The sequence below is a fragment of the Pseudopodoces humilis genome, chromosome 2 (assembly GCF_049639895.1).
Source record: "Pseudopodoces humilis isolate 2021_Gansu_Grassland_sample_001 chromosome 2, ASM4963989v1, whole genome shotgun sequence".
NCBI classification, from domain to species: Eukaryota; Metazoa; Chordata; class Aves; order Passeriformes; family Paridae; genus Pseudopodoces; species Pseudopodoces humilis.
Genome location: NC_142201.1, coordinates 36,771,907 through 36,787,223, shown reverse-complemented (window position 1 = coordinate 36,787,223; position 15,317 = coordinate 36,771,907).

The window sequence follows — 15,317 nt, the reverse complement described above, 5'->3', positions numbered from 1 at the left end:
CACCACAAATCAACCTCTGACAATAGTACAGTGCAGTGCATAACACTTTCCAAAGTGCCTTATAAATATAAAAAGTGAAGTGCAAAGTAAGGAAGCATGTTTGCCTTTAAGCTACTTCTCTACAGCTTGTAAATATAATCTCACAGGTTTCTTAATACAAGAGTTTCTGGTGTTCTGCTCATTTTCCATTAGTTATGCAAAGGACTTATCTGTCTGCCCTGTACCGAGAGTCCTCTTTTTATCTTCAGAGGAGCAAAATAGTGAGACCACTAATCAGTAATGAAATCTGCAGTTCTTTGTTCCTGTTTGAGACTTTCACTTCAATTCATCCTCTCCTTCTAAGCAAAGGAAAGCACCATTGTTATCCTCAAATTACACATGCATAAAACAGCTATAGAGGCAAGTGATACTAATTCACAGTTCAATTGTAAAAATCCATTCTCAGTCCTTTCCTCTCTACTCTTTATATGCAGTTGTTGAGTCAGTTCAAATGAAGACACAGTGAGGCTGGATTGTTTATTTGACTGCATACAATCATTTAGTAGAACAATATATGCTATATTCTTATGAATCCTTATCTTTCCTGTGGTTCTTTTACTCAGAACAATACATAAATAATATATCAAGTAAATCATTGTTTGACATTGCTGAATAGATTTAAACACTGAGTTTGCACATAAACTGTGGAATCTGAGATGAGGGGGGACTGATCTCGTGGTTAAACAAGAAAAAAAACCCACCACATTTTACCCATTTATTCAGTGTAGAAGCAATCTAGAGTGCAAACATAAAATTCTTAGCTAAATAAAAGGTCTTTCCAGTCTTTAAAACACTGAGGCCAATAAAATGGTTATTATCCACCGTGTATACATATTTAGAAAAATTACTGATGGTAGATTTAGAAGAAAAATTTGTCTTTCAATTAATAAAACATGCATCTCAATAAATCATCGATAACTTCTGGAACACCTTGTCTATCATGTGCTGGATAAGGAACTATTGTCTGCAGTCTGTCAAGGACTGTTTATTTTGTGGAGGTATTGTACTCTGGAGAAAGTGAAAGCAGAAGCAAAAATAGAACGAGACCACAAAAATTAAAATTATTTGTGTGTGTGTGTTAATTTAAGGGTAAAGAAAAAATATCTAGGCTCCATAACTCCATAACTTTTAGAAGGACATTTTTTTTTTTTTTCCCACTGAAGTTATACCCTCCAGTTCTGTCCTGCAATGAATAAAAGTTCATAATGGGAAAGAAATGTTAAAATCTACCGAATTAAAGAAAAAATAATTTTAAACTTATTACAAGAATCCAGTTTATTAAACTTCCAACAAGAAATGCTCATCAGTAGCTATCATGCTGGAAACAACATTTATATTAATCGAAGGAAGCATGAAAAGCAGTAAATTATGAGCTATGACTTTCTCCTCATGGGAATTCCCTTGCCTGTGACCAGTATGCCTATTCAAATTGCTGCTTAAGAACACCATCTAAATATTCAGTTTCCATCACAGCAATATGTACAAAGCCCATGTACAAAGCAATATGTACAGTTTGCTCCATGGAAGCTACGCTGTAACTTTCACCAGTGTCGCAGTGTGAAGTGTCGCAGTAACTTTCACCAGGACCAGTAAGGACTCTAAATGCAATGTCCTGATATTTATTATATTTTCCTCCTTAAGACTCCAGTTAAGTGAGATGGAGAGACTGGGTATATATCACTTCACTCACCTACTCTTTCCTTGATTCACACACTGCCGTTTTTGCTGTGTGCAAATCCCTGAACGAAAAGGAAATATTTATGTGGTTTGGTAGAAGGGGCTGCTGGTGCTGTTTCAGCTGATTTTCTAAATTAGAATAATGAGCAGGAATGATTAATATTGTTAAAAATTTAGTAGCTTGTTTTTCCATATTTAACTCTCTAAATATACATTTGGTATACCATAAAGAGACAGTCTAGTTAGAATAAATGCTTTACTAAAATTAAATAACATGTCTGATTTATATGAATCTATATCATCAAAATTCATAAGTAATTATGTTACTCCACACCATTTCAACTAATTTTCCTAGACCAACAGATCAGCACAATGCAAATAAAGAAAAATATGTAGCAAATTAATCCTCCCCTAGCTTCCTTTTATTTTTGAACTTAAATACTTCAATAAATAAACCAAGAAACTTTGCAGGGAAAGTAGTCCTTCTTGTCACGTAATTATACCGTATATCCAGATGGATGGATTGATGACTTTTAACTCATCATAAACAAATCTAAAATCATGGGATGCCATAGCAACTGGTCAAAATATGACAAAAGTATGTCCATACTTTCAGAACATTTTTCATATATGGGCACATATATGGGCACATATATTGGTTTTCACCTCCAGTTCAATACCAGGTTTTGACATTTGTCTAAATATGCTGACCTACAGGTTCTTCAGTTTGATTAAAACTGTAGAAGATCTTGGAGAAACCATAATTTTAAAATTACTTACTCGTTGAATATTGGAGTGGAAGAAGCACTGGCTTCAGAAAGCAAAAAAACTGACCTGTTACAGTCTGTTCATGCTAATGATCCTGCTGTTACCACTTCTGCTCTTCCCAAAAAAAAAGCTGCATCAAGACCTATTTGTGTTGATGCCAAGCACAGACTTGGAGGTCAAACACTATGTTCTGAGCATTTGTTTATATTCATTAAGAACATTTTTTCAATTAGGTCTCCCAGGCTTTGGCAACTATTGACAGACATTAGAAAAAAAAAGAAAAAGTACACCATGTAAAATAATAAATATTACAATCCCTCCTCCACTATGAAAACTGAATTAAAATCAGATATTGGTGTCCATCAGACCCATCATCACATATAAGAAGTTATTAATGATCACGACCAGGGAAGAGCAAAAGCCAATCCTAAAAAAAGGACATTTAATCTAAGCCTAGAGTACATAGGTAATGGAAATTATATGGAGAAGCTGTCTTGTCAGTCAGTGTTAATTAATTGTAAGGTTGCTCGCTTCTATAGAAATAGACTTTGGAATCACCAAAGAACAAGTCTGAAATTAATATTTTTTTAAAGTAGGAATAAATTCCTAGGTTTAATGTTAACTTTCATCTCTACAGTCTGAGACTTTTGAAAAATAGTATAGTCTACAGAGATTTATGATAAACTAAATATTATTTACCATGTTATGTGGGTGAAAAATGACCCTTTTGGTTATGATATGAATCTTTAGAAATTACATTTTCTGACAAACATATTCAGTAGTCAGTTGGGTCCCAATTGTCTCAGTTCAGCATTGAACTTCCTCAAAGTTTTAAGTTAAGAGCAGTGCTATGTAGAATTTTGCAGAGTAAAACCCCATTAGATTTTCAATGTATTTATTTCTATTGCAGACTGACCAGTTTCATAAGTGCATTTTATAATTAGGGCTATTATCAATTGAAGTTATGTATTTTTCTTTAAAGACAGATTTGTGCTAGGTATTTCCAGATGTGATTAAGTACTAAAACTACAAAGCTCTTTCTATTAATATCTTCCTGCTCTTCCTCCCCAGAACTGAAGAAAATGTCCTCTTTGGCTCTTGTTAGTTTTGTAAGCAGAATTTTCTCCCTATTTTTCTTTAATTTCAGCAATTTAATGGAATTAAAATGTTACGTGTTTTCCTCAAGTAAATCTCTGTTTAGAAAACTTAAAAGCAAAAGAATTTATATTATTTTTAGATCCTTTCAGCACATAAGAATAAATCCATAAAGTATTGAGATTATTCATCTATTATTCAAAATTTGTGATGCTTCTTTTATTATGACTACTACCACAATCATTTCATAACCATTGTTTTTCTGACTACCTAAAAGTGAAACTGATTGTGAGATGTGTGATGGAAAGAGAATCTACCTTGTTGTAATAAATTTATTTGTGTGAACTTTCAATAAGAAAAAACCATTTTTTTTTCTTTTGTTTGTTTATTTTTAAAGCTGCTTTTCACTTGAGAGGACTGAGATAGTGGCCTTAGAAATTGATACAAAAAGAGCATTACTGGTGGCTTACTTGCTAATGAATCTATCTGTGGTAAAAAATGAATAAATTAATAATATTGTTGAGCTGCAAACTCTTTGTTATTTCATAACTATTTAGAAAAATCTTTGGATCAAGACATCATATAACAAAAATGATAACACACTTTATTTATGGGATAATTGTGCTAGATTATCCCCAAGCACATGATATTCGCAGTGGGGAAGTATTTCCAATCTGTAATAAATATTGTTTTGAATGGAACCCTACTAAGATAATGTCTGCCAATTACAATATATTTTAGTGATTAATAAAGCATCTAAACACAAAATTAAGCAGTCATAGTGGTTAATAATAGATTTGCCTTGCTTCTCGATTAAGCTGAAATATTTAACTGTTGAAAGATTATGATGGAGGCATGAATTTTCAATGTAAGCAAAATGTTAAACAACTGTCAGTATTTAGAGCGAGGAAAATCTGTCTTTTCTGCAATTAATCTTGAAGGATCTGAAGATATTTTCAGTTCTACTACATATACGTTTACGGATGTTTATGGGTGTTGATCATGAGGAAATGAAATGTTACTCTAAGTATGGAGAATCTTCACTCTATGGAAATTTTCACTTTACATTTGTGGCTATAAGTTTTTTTTTATTTTTTATGTATTTTTTTATGGCACCAAATCTGGATATGATTTAAATTGACATGATTTAAAGGTCTCAAAAGTAAGGCAGTTTCTTGCCTATGCTGTGAAACTATTCTTTTTACACTATTGCAATGCATCCTTTGACCACTAACAAAAAATTTAGTAGAAAATAAACACAGAAAATGTAGAAATGCTTGACTTGTATAATTTTTGCAATATTAGAAATGGATAATGCATAATCACATAATGTATAATGTCAGACACTGCTGATTAGGTAAAGGATTACCTTTACCTTCTAAGAAAATACGTCCATCTTATGTATGAAAAATTAATTATATATTTTCTCTCTTCAGTCTCCTTATATTTCTGGAGTATGTAAGTATTAAAGAGAAATCTGTGTAGATTTCCACAGTATAAAGGCCAATAACTGTGTAATAAGTAAAAGAACTTTTTAAGTCCCCATGACAATTGATAGTTATGTCAGCTGTAATTCTGGATTGAGTTAATGAATTACACTTAAATATTCAGTAATATCCAACAATTTTGCCTCACTCTGAAAAAAAAATAAAAATATACTGATTTTTTGTTTCCATATTTGCTTAAGAGTTTTGTATTTTCTGACTGGAAATTCAAAGTGAAAGGGAAATGGAAGAGGAACCACATTCTCTTGCCCCCTTTCATATGTTCACTATACGTCTTCAGGGTATTCACTTTCTGTTCTTAAGTTTTACAGAGAGTACACTGCACCTTGGTCACTCATAAAGAAACATTATTCTTTGAATTCAGAAGTATTCCCCCTTCTTTGAAAGAAGCATTGGTGGCAGCAATAAACACTCATTTTATTATACCATGAGAATGAAATATTCACTTCTAGTTAGGTTATGAAGGAGATATGTACTCCTACTTATTCACCACTGTGCAGCTATTTGCAGACTGAATCAAAACTCTATATTTATGAAGAGAACATATCAGAAATTATAAATTCATTAGAGAGTTTGTGGCCGACCACACAGGTAAATACATAAATTATTAATCTAAATTTTTGGGATCTGGTCATATCTGTTAAAATCTCATAACGTGCAAAGGGCAGAGTCAGTAGAATATATTTTATGCTGTGAATCATTTGTCTAGCTTCAGAAGAGAGGAAAAAACAGATTAAATCATACCTGGAATCACTTTTTACAGGTATAAGATAAGCGTACACCTAGAAAAGGAAATATATTCCTTGTTTGGGTCCCAGCATGTTAGCATTCACATGGAAGTGCTAAACATATCTCAGTAAGGGCATAATAGGCATGATCATATCTCTCAGTCAGAGGGTGTTTTCACAGTATGTTTATGAATGTTTACTCCATTTTCATGAGACCCTCACCTGAATGTTGTAAGAAGTACTGCATCCAAGTCTGGGATCAGACTTGGACTCAGACTGGGTCCAGTGGAGGACCACAGAAATGAGAGAGTTGGGGTTGTTCAGCCTGTAGACTTTATTGTGGCATTTCAATATACAAAGACATCACACAAGAAAGTTGAATGGAGAGTTTTTACCAAAGCTGGTAGTGATAGGGCACAAGACAGTGGTTTTAAACTGAGTTAGAGTATATTTAGATTGGACCTAAGGAAGAAATTTTTTGTGATAGAGATGATGAGATAGAGATTGCTATCACATAACTGGGAGAGTTCAAGATCAGGCTGGATGGGGCTTTGACCCCTTTGATTTAGTCGATAGTGTTCCTGCCTATGTCAGGGGGGGTTTGGAGTAAATGACCCTTAAAAGAGATTCCAAATTTCCAAAAAATTCCATGATTCTATGATTCTTTCTTGAGTTGCTATAGCTGGTTTTTATGCTACAGTCTATACTATAAAGAAGACTATTTATACTGCAAAGATTGCTAGTAGCTTTCTTGTGAGAAATGCAGGGCAAAATGCAATTCAGTGTGTTTCACTGAGCCAGGGGCTCTGAAGATGAGCATCTAAGGCTATTATTGTAATACTAATACATACTATTAAATACTGAGTAGTTAAAATGCATCAGCAAAAAAAAAAAAAGAAAGCACAGACACAGACTAGAAGTGCTTAGCACTACTGCAAATCTTATTTAGAAGCCTAGTTTTAGTCTGCCCTTTTTAACCATACATTTTTCTTCATAATTTTCAAGACTGAGAGGAAAAGAGGTGGTATAATGAGGAAGTTGCCCAGACTAAAGAAAAAAAATCTGTAATCTAGAATTTGCTGTAATCAGATAATTGTGTTATACCATGGAGAAATTAGTCATGGTCTGGGGCTACATTTGTTAATTTCCATACTAAGAACAACATTAAAATGGACTTTGAGGATCTCACTTCAACTGGTTGTCAGAGCAAGACAGAGATGAAACAGAAGGTAAGCTTCTTTAAAAGGAATTTTTGTTCCTGGCATCCTCTGTAGGAACAGCTCGTTTTCTTACAAATAGGTAAAATGTAATTTCTGGTGTTTTCAAAGGGAAACAAGGAATGTCTGAATCAAAATTTTGTGGCTAATACATCCTGGCACAGTGCCAGAGATAAGCTGACATCAGTATTTCAGAAATATGATGATGGCATTTTCCAGTGTAATTCCTGAGTGCTTGTCGAAGTTGCAGAATCACAGTAGTAAGCACAGATCAGGTCACTGAGTGGAGATGGAGGGGAGAAATCTGCTTGTACTGGGCAGTTGCTTAGCAAGGGAAAAATCATTTCTTTAGAAAAACGACAAAATGTCTTCTGAGTGAGGCTGAGTGTCCTTTATTTCTTTGTATGTAAACTGTGGGGAAAGGCAGACACACTTTCTGAAACTAGGAAATAAAGCCTGCATCATATGGTACCTTTGACTACTTAAATATCAGGAAAACACATGAATTTGCCAGCTAAGGTGTTCCTGGGGAAAGGAAAGTCACAAGGTGACTCCAGGGGGACAAAAGAGAGTTCTCAGCTTTAGTCAAAGTCATGGAGGAAAAACGAAACAAACCTCAAGGTTGTCAAATCTAATCAGGAAATCTGGAAATAATACATAGGATTAAGGAGCTGAAAGGAAAATCCTTTCTCCTCTCCTTTAAGGAAGAGTGCTTTGAGCACCACATTTGCTGACAGAGTAAAATCGTCATGAACATTAAATCTTCTGGAGACTGAGCAGTAGTTAGCTAACTTGGTGTAATTCCTACTTTGCAACTTATTGTACCTTTTAGTCCCTGATGCATAATTTTGCAGCAACTTTCCCTACAGGCAGACAGAAGGCTGAATCTTTAGGCAGACTGAGCAGCACACACTGTCTCCATTTTGTGGTTTTCTGTGAGACGGATGGATGTGTTATGTTGTCATTGCTGTGAACTCAGCTATTTGCCCTTATGCAGTTTGCTCTGTGGCTATAAAGGGCTAATTCTGAGAAGTGAAAATATCAAGCAACCGGGGAAGTGGGCAGGAAGTTCAGGTTGCTCTGCATGCACAGTCGCTATAAACCCAGTCACTTGTGAATTTTGCTTTTGTGAAGCAAGGTCTCTGGTCTCAGTGTCAGACTTTTGGGACATTGTGGACATAAAATATTTCACAAGTTAAAAAGGCAGAAGCAGGCTCATGAACTTAGAAATGTGAAAAAAATATTCTTGGGAAACAGGGAGATGGGGAGCAAGAGGGAAGTATTGCCCAGGCTGAGTGGCTATCAAATTGTACAGGAAGACATCAATCTCACTCTCAGGAGAGACAGATGCACTCACAAATTGTTTGTTGCATTATCAACCTTGCCTGTGTTATGTTTTGCATTTCCTGATGAGATTAATGGTCACTTTGTTTCAACTACAATATGGTTAAATATGGTTGATTTACTGAATGCTTATGTTGGTCTGAACTCCAAAAGGGAAGCGCTTCAGGGCCTGAGCCAGCCTGGGCCTACTGCAGCCATGGCTGCAAACATCCTGGGATGTTTGGTCGAAGGCTGAAAACGAGCACTGTAGGGGGAAGGGATTTAATGCCGTCGAGATCATAGTGTGCATCATAGGTGCTGCTGGGCCTTGAAGACAAGAAATAAAGCAGCAATGAAATATGGAATGACAGAAGAATATGATATAACCTTTATCAAAGACTGTCTCTGCACTGTCTCCTGAGCAGCCTCTATCAGAGGAAATGATAACTGGTTGCAGGACCACTGCAGACGCAAATCACCAGTAAATAATCTCAACCCTTCAGGTTTTTGAGTGGTCAGACACAAAGAGTGTCACTGAAGGCTTTCACTAGCCTGCCATTTGACACAATAAATTTGTCATTGTCTTCTTTTAGCTATTATGAGAATGGAATCATTAATCTAAAAATATCTCAAGATTCTTGAGAACATTTCCAAAATAGTTTTCAATACTCAGGCTTTATGCTTTTCTTCTTTGGTCAAGGAAGAATACAAAATTATGTCTGTTAGTCCTTCCTTCCCTGTTCCTGCTAAGTCTATTGGTGTTTTTTCTGTGTTAGTACTGGAGTCACAGATAGAATGAAACAACAGAAAAAGCAACACCTTTTGTTCCTTTCAATTATTTTCTAAAAATATCCTTTAGAGTTTGAATCCTATGAGAATTTGTTATGGATCTTGGTGTCTGAGTGACACTGTGATGAGTGCCAGGTGATAGGCACACTGCTTACAACTGAAAACTTATTATTTCCAACAGCTGTTAACTGGTAATACCTATATCACCAAAGAAATGCTGAAAACTCCATTCTTGGTAGAGCTGAGGATAGGAGTAACACATGGTTATTACCAGTATGAGAAGCTATCTTTGGATGTCTTTGCTCTTTGCAAAAAATGATTGTTCAGCTCTCACAAGAAGTATTTTTCAGGTTAGATGGATTTAAGTTTCAGTCCTTGATACTGTCATCTCCTGCTGTAGATGTCTATCATTTTCAAGGGATGAAAGAATGTTAAGTCTGCTGCAGACAAGATGCTTTTTCTTTCTGACATTTATTATCAACAGGCTAAAGAGAAAGATCTTTGAAAGTGCAGATGAAGCTGGATGATAATTCTAAATATCTCTTTGAATGACTTTCAGACCATGTTACAAGCTACTTTTGTCTCCATTATGACATAAATGTAAGGCAAAGTTGCTTCTCAGATGGTTACAATGATTTCTAGCAATATAGATGAATATAGTTCCGGACTTCTTAAATTTTTTCAGATATATAGTTGTCATAAGGTGCCCCTCATAGTCTATTTAAAACGGAAAGTATTTTGTTTTTTGTGTTTTTTTGGCTTTTTTTTTAACTTTTGGAGAAGTTAGGAGAGAAGAATTGCTTTGTTTATGTTGAGTTCTCTTTATCAAAATGGTCTGGCCTACAGCAGTGGGACAAATAGAAGAAATGTTTCAAAGCCACTATAAAGTTTGCACAGCACTTCTTACTTTCATCTCTGATAGTCATAGGTGTTCCGTCAAAACTGAAATATGTTCTTTTCTGTTAGCTTTTTTTCCTTTTACTTCCTGCTTCAAGCAAGTTACTTACTTCTCTTAAAACTTGTAAGAAATATTTCTCAGGACTTAGCAGTTCTATAAGACTGTCTACCTTCATTCAGACTGAAGAGTTTTCCTCCTTCCACAAAAACTAGCTCTGATTCTGTGTTTTTCATGTACTTGCCCAAATGTTCCACTCACAGATATATACATACAAGCCATGTTCTGAAAAACAGGCCTCTCAGATAATTTTTCATAATAATCTGATTTCAAATATCTGTTGCTTATCTTGTGTCTCTAGGCCATTCTCATACAAAGTAACAGGCAGACCTTCTCCAGCTGTTTTTGGATTGGGGGCTGGCAGAGTCGCCCTGTGACAAGGAAATGGTTAATCAGCTGTGGGCAGAGCATATTGACAAGAAGCAGCACTGCTTCTGGAGCTTAGCTATTATTTCTACGTGTCCCCAGGTAGTGACATGCAGCCCCATGAAGTGTCAGGTCTACATGATCTACCCAACTGCTTGGACCAAACTTTTGGGCATCATTATTGGGTTCTACACTGAATCATGGAGTTCCCCCCTCCTACCCTGTTGCCAGTATCTTCACCCCCTCACATAGAAGCCATGCCAAATGTTTTTCTAAACTGAACAGTATTAAATAAATCTGAATTTTGCTTACTCACCCAGATATTTATACCCCTAAAAACACCTTTAACCTCAGGTATGCTACCTGTCCAAGTCTGAATTCATGTCTACAATCTACAATTGATGTGCTTATTCAGGTGTTCCCACATCAGCTGTCTCAGAACAATTTTGCTTTGCATCTCTGTGGCTTGAGAACAAACAAACAGAGAAAAACTTAAATTTTCATTCTTCAGTCACCAGGAAACTCCTGAAAACTTTGTAAACTTTAAGTGAATTTATTTTTTTCTTTTCTGTTATAAGGAAGATTCACTGATTTACTAAACACTTTTCTTAAAACTCCTGGATGCGGGAGGAAAAAAAGTTAAATCTTGGCTATTTCTTCAAATGCCATTGACTTTCATATTTCAGTTATTGTTGAAATTGTCATTTCTGAGAGAGAGGTCATTTCTGGATTGTGTTACTGGGACACAAAAAGCTGACACTTTTTTGTTTTAAAATATTAAAATGTGAGCTAAAGTCAACCACTTCCCAGGCAGAATTGAATATTGATTGGAGAAGGGATAGATGTGTGAATATATTTAGGCATAGGTGCTCCAAGTTTTTTGTCAGGACAAGCTGCCAAGACTTATTATAAATCCCAGGGAAAAAAACTATTAAAATGATGAGGTAATTTTTTGGTCTAGTTTTATTCTCCAGTTTATCTATGCATTTCCCACACAGGTTTGTGAAAAATTCTCAGGTCATTGTGCTTTGGGTCAGTATGTTTCAGATGTAACTCTGATATAGTCCAAAACAAAAACTGGAATACTTTTCAATATTTAGATTAATCTATAGTATATTTTTATTACTGTCCTAGCCTACTTTGTCCCTTCCCTTCATTCACACTTAAAAACACAAACCCAAATGTGGTGAAAAGGAAAAAGAATGCCTCGTTGGCATTCAAAAAAGTTCTTTTCAACTGTTTTCATGCAAGTGGATGATAAAAATTTGTGAATTATAGAAGGAACAGTAAGGATTTGATGAAGGGACTCTGAGACTGAAAGTTTGCCTGCTTTTTCAACCATATCAACTGATTTAATAAAAGATATTACCTCTTCCTTCCAAGCATACTTCCCTAGAGTAACTATATATAAGTTTCTATTTTAACATTCTCTTGGCACTCATTTTTTGGGTGTTCCTGTGGGCTTGCTTTCACTGAAACTCATGTCAGTTACTATGCTCTGCATACCCCAGGCAGCCTTACTTGGCTGGGATTAAACTTCCTGCTCTGCAGTGTGAAGCTCTAGACATATTATATGAGTGCACACATGCTCTTCCCATGCCCATGCAGATCTGGAAACAGTGCAGCTGTGAGCTTCTCTGCTGCCTGAAGATATATTTTCTTAAAAAAAACCCTAACAAAATTAAAAAAAAGAATTTAAAAAGAAGAAAAAAAAGATGATTCCTTCCTTTGTGCTTCCTTCTGCCCCTCCTAAATTGTTACACTTTTCTGATTTTTTTGGGTATGTGAATTCTTCACAGAGCAGGTTCTTGTAGAACCTTGTTTTACTTTGTCTGAAACCTAATCTTGGTAGGAAATCCAAGATTTACCTGTGAATAGTAATGTCTGAAATGCTGACATTGATGTATCTGTCATTTTGGACACAGGAGGTATCTGCTGTGGATAAGAGAGGTTTTATCAGGTCTTTTCTTCTCACTTGATTGTTACTATGTAAAGACAGCTGCATTTCAGAACCTAGAAAGGATTAATATTAGAATTCATGGACTCATGTCCATGAAATAGAAGCTAACTTTGAATGCTTGAAGATGAAAATGGAACAGTATATGAGAAGACAGGGAAAAGAAAAAACAAGATGAAAAATGTCATTGCTGAATCTAACATAATTTGCAAACTGAATCCTTAAGACATGTGGCTTTATTAGCTCCTATGAAGTCTATCAGACCAGTATGAATATCAGAGTATGTAGACATTGCTGTCAACACTGATGCAGAATTTGCTGTCTTACCTGGCTAATCCAGGCTATTTTTGAGTAGATCACAGGAAAAATAGATAGCCTATACTTTCCTGGGTTAATTGTAATAACAGAGGCCTTTTTCACCTGTAGTCTATGGTAAAATTTACTTTTTCTAGGCTCACTGACCCTTGTAAAGACCAAAAAAAGTTGGTATCAGTTTATATTATTTTTCTGAATAGAAGTTTTTATTTTCTTAACTTTTAGTAAAAATATTTCACACAAACCAGCAGAAGAAAGTGATAACTTTGAAAAAAATGTCTCCATGCTTTTGAATCAGAAGATTTCTTCTGGAAAGAATCACTTTGAAAGAAAAGTTTCCTCAGCTTATAGGGATTTCCTGTCTGTCAACAAGTTGCTTGCTTTAGGTCTTCATTATTATTTGTATTGATACATTTAGACATTTAAGACACATTTTGGAAAACTTTGCTCATGCTTAACACATAAATAAGCTCTGTTGTGAACACTGAACTATTCTGGCCGTGAGATCTGAAATTGACTTGTAAAAATTTTCTTTAAAACATTCTCACACAAAAGAATTTATAGTATAAACCAAAAAATGTGGTAGCAAATATTTTTTTGGCCTACTCTGCCCATACAAAATTAGAAACAGATTTTATTTACTGTTCCATCTCTGAATTTCTTTCACAGAAAACTGTGCTTCTGAGTGGAAAAAAAAATATTGCACTAAGTTATGTCAGAATTCTAAAAGAGAAATACTAAAGTATGAAAAAGTAACTAAGTTTTTCTTTAATTATGAGGGAAAATAACCCAAAACCAACCCTCTTGCCCCTTTCTTCCTGCTGCCAACATTTAATGGCAACTTATTTTCCTGTCTCTGCCTTGATCATGGAGAATTTTTCCTAAAGCAACGCTCAGGGTACTGGAAGTCCAAGAATATAACTGATTTGTAGAAATTCCCATTCCTGACTTCCAAAGTGGTTGTTTCACTGGCCAGGACCAGCAACAGCCACAGAAATATTTCAGTAATCTGTAACACATCTCTTGTTTTCCTGCATCTGCTCACTTCTGTGTGAGCACTATTACAGCTGGCTCTCAGGGTCAGATGGACACCTTTCTCAATTTTAACCTTCTAATCTGCAGGATTGACAGCAAGGAACTAGCAAACACAATCACCATGATCTTCCTTGCAGTTAATGGGAATAGAGTGGCACCTCTCCATAATGGTGAGTATTTTTGCTGCAGTGACTATGACAAATTGATTGAGTGATTATTTCATTTATTTAAGTATTTCATCTGTACAAAAAGTACAGTGGGAGAATATGGGAACAAGTGAATAAAGACATGATTGTTGCAAATCATGTACTGGAAAAATAATTTAAAACCTAAATAACTCCATTCAGGAAAAAGAATGAAGCCTTTCTTAACAAGGCAATGGGAAAAAATTAAATTCCAGAAATAAAATGTATGAAAATACTTTTTTACATGAAAAAATGTTGCTTGAATGATGCTAGTGCATATCAAAAAATATTTTATAGCATGAAGGACAGAGGTAAATCTGTACTGTCTTCTGAAAATTGAAACAAATATTATTTATGGATGCTCATTTTTACATAGAATCTTGTCTAAACACAGTTAAAAACAGTTTAAATGTACTGTTTAAGTATTTTTTAGTATCACTGGATGGAGGCTAATCAAGAGGGAACCATTAAAAAACCTTCAATGAGAGGCTTCTTCAAACTTTCTAGAGCAGTGAATATTTGCTTCTCCTACTCAAGCAAAGCAGCTGTAACAGCAAGGACTGAGGAAGCCGTGACCAAAATATTGTGTATTAAATGCATGTGCTTTCGCCTGTGGGCACCCAATGAACCAAATAACTGAAAAGTTTCCCCATCAGGGTTTCCCTTATTGCTACTTTTTTTGCTCAAGGCTGGAGGTCTTGGGAGCAGACATATCTTATAAAATAACAACCTCTCTCTTCTTGGTGGTGCTTTAAGCACACACAATTACCCTGCCCTTAATTCTTTGTAGTGAGAGGTAAAAGTCCTATAAAATATTGGAAGAAAGAATTTGAAAAAAAAATCATTAAATAAATGCGATATATGTATCTTAGAGAGCATGACCTGCATGAATTTGCAGAATATACACCTTGCTTATGGAAATTACTTACATTTTTGGACCTTTTACAGTCATTATGGCTTCCTAAAAGGGAAGTCTTATTTTATGGTATGAATTCAGATGGAGTTTAAGGTGCTTTTTTATTATTTTAGGCTCTCCCTTGTGATTTGATTTGTGTATATCTGCATATTTATTATGATTTATTTCATAAAGCAGTAGTGACAGTATTTTGGTTTAGATTGTTCTCGGTGAATAAGTACCTTAGTTACCACATATTAAAAAAAAACCCAAAACAACAAACTAGGGAATGCAAGGAATTCTAGGGAATGCAAATGCTCAAAGCAGTGTAGGTGATAATTTTGTCCTGGAGTGTGGGACTAAAGACTGTGTTGCTGAGATCTTGGTAATAGGATCAGAAGCTCTTTACAGTCACCATTTACAATCTAACCCCAGGGCAAATGTAACTGAAAATTGTTTCATTCTAGG